This window comes from Octopus bimaculoides, chromosome 5, assembly GCF_001194135.2.
Source record: "Octopus bimaculoides isolate UCB-OBI-ISO-001 chromosome 5, ASM119413v2, whole genome shotgun sequence".
NCBI lineage: Eukaryota > Metazoa > Mollusca > Cephalopoda > Octopoda > Octopodidae > Octopus > Octopus bimaculoides.
The window spans coordinates 70356451-70359360 of record NC_068985.1 but is presented as its reverse complement, the minus strand read 5'-3'; positions in this window follow the sequence as shown (position 1 = coordinate 70359360).

Below are 2910 nucleotides of genomic sequence, written 5' to 3'. Positions count from 1 at the left end.
CGTAGAGATTGTTGGTTTACAATGTTGCATGATAAAATTTTAAAAAAAAGAAAGAAAAATATTTCTTTGACCAACAAGCAACAAAATAGTTCACTTTGTTCCAATTACAGTTGAGTGCTATAAGTACAATCTTTGAAATATTGGACAAAGATGATTCCTGGTATCTCATTTCTTTCTGCATTCAATTTTTGCGTAAGCCAACAGGAATATTCATTCGTGTACGACAAATTATGGTACCACTCAAATACTTAGTTCTGTCTACTCGACTGTACCCCGAACCTGAAAAATGCATAGTGCCAATCACCTCGGAATTTACCACAATTTAAAGGAAATGCTGCCATGCCCAACCCCCATTATTTTTCAGTATCCCTAGCGTGGAAGGTCAGAAATTCAACAGCTATTTCTAGTTCCCTTTAGGCTTTTTACTATTATTCTTGTTATTTGTTGTCTATCGCTATGTCGTTTCTGATTGAGTAGGCACACAATCCACGGTATTTCAGACGTAACTAGAAGTCTTTTCCTAGCCACACTACACCCATGAACACATTATCTAATGTGACAGCAAAGCGTAAATCTAGGGAATTTAGTTGCTACTTGCAGGTCGAGTGGCCACGTAAAGGTTCCGGTTTTGCTTTTGCAGTATTTAATACTGGGTTGATTATATGCAATACTTACCATCCGTATAAATCATTAGTATTGTTCAAAAACTTTCGAAAATATTTACTAACAAGTATATCCCCTCGGACTTGTCTTCCCGTTGATTTTTCAGGAGCAATAAATTAAATACTAGTAAAATAGTTCGTCTGAAATTTCTAGCTTTATTGAATTAGCGTCGTAATACGTGTTCTGGTCTTGTTCGTTTAATAACCTTAGCAATAGAACAAAAGCGAATGCATATTCGAAATCTTTGGTTTAGAGAAACGATTTCGTGTGCTTCACGTTTGACAAAATTATAGAACGAAAAGGAAGAAATAACCAAAACATTTATAACAATGGAACATTATGAGTATCTATATATTTATAAATTAAATTAGATCAGTTATAAAACTCGGAATATATGCACGTGCATTTAATTTGTTGTAACTATCGGTGTTATCTTTTATTAATAAATTTTGAAAAGTTGCTAAGTAAATAGCTTATAGAGTGTATTTTGCAGCAAAAACAAAAACACCAAAAGAAACAACAACAACAACAACAACTACAAAAGTCAGCAACATAAAAAAGTTTCTTTCATGATATCTACCGTGGTATATAGTTTGTTCTAACTGAAAATCCATGCTTAAGTGGGAGATAAATATTACCTTTCGGCTTATAGAGGCTCAACGGCAATTAGAGGGACATAGTTTCTGTGTGTTAAGATGAAATGCTGAGTGAAAACCAGCTCTGGAATCGATTGATATCAGCGAATATGAAGCTTGTCCGACTTCTAATTGTACATCAGCAGAGACAAGAAAGCTAAGGTTGCCTGTTCAAATTTCCTACATGTCCTCATTTTACTTACCACTCAACGGGGAATGTGTACCAAATTATCTGTGAATGTTAGTGGCGATATACCGGCATTCTTTCCAAGTGAGGAATTGTCTCACAACACTTTACCTTGATAAATCCAGAGTTAATCATTAACCATTCCAATCCACTCGGGACTTCGGAAGGGTTCACATTTTTACATTACAATTAACATGACAGTAATCATTAACATCCACACTTCACACAAATACAACTAATTATAAGTAACGCCGTCCGAATATATTTCTTTCATCACGTTTATCACCATATCAGAACTACCATAACCAAATAAAAATTTATATATCGCTCTACCATTAATCCATCTCAACCACATCAATGGCAACAAGAGTAACAACAATTTGCACCAACAAGCAACATTATTGCCATCTCTCCTATATTCTTCATTACTAAACAGCATTAACAGCATCAGTACAAGCTGCTGTTACAAGCTTCATCCACAGCAACCCATCATCACTAATTATGCAATAACACTCAAATCAGCTGGAGAGAGAATCTTCCAGTTGCTCAATATAACTGCCAAATCTTCTTCAAATTGCTCACGTTCATAAATAATAGTTTATACATCATAGTTGGTAAATTATAAAACAGCGTGCCCTCATTAGAGGGTCGACTGACATGTTTATAGCATATCTCGTCGCTAGTGATACATCATGTCTGTATTCAGCACGCTTATCTCCAATATCTAAATGCATTACACTTTCCTTGAATAAATAATGTAGATGATATAACTCACATATTAAGGCAGTGGTAATGCTATATTAAATTTCTTTTACAAGTAACATAACTTCTGAATGACAAATATTTTATGCAGGTAGATATATCTACCATTCGATTAGCAATGTGGTAAATAGAAATCTGGAATGCTCCGTCATAAGAAACGGATGCCCAGAGCAGAGATGGTCGGATCATAGGTACAGTACTGATCAAATACTAAAATCGACAAGCTAGATGTCACATAATTGCGCAACCATTATGTTAGCTGTCTCATAAGCGCTATCAAAACGCTATTAATAGCAGTATTTTATCCCTTTAGTAAAATGCACATTTGTCGTGTGAGGTGCGGTGTCTCGTCTCTTTGTGAGGTTTCGTCGTCTGTTCTACTTTTTCAGCTAATTTATGGCTTTACAGTTCTTTATATATATATACACACAATTACCCCCCACAAAAAAAAAACGGGGGAAAAAAAACAAGAAAAAACAACAACGCGCGGACGTGGTACATGCAAAGTATTAACAGGACGCCAGAAAAGTAAGCAAGGACGTTTTAGGTTTCGAGCAAACCTCTTCGTCAGAAATAGGAGACAGAGGAAGGTCCAAAAGAAGAGGAAGACAGAGGAAAAAAATCCTCAACAATCTAAATGCAGTTATAGTATACTTATATATA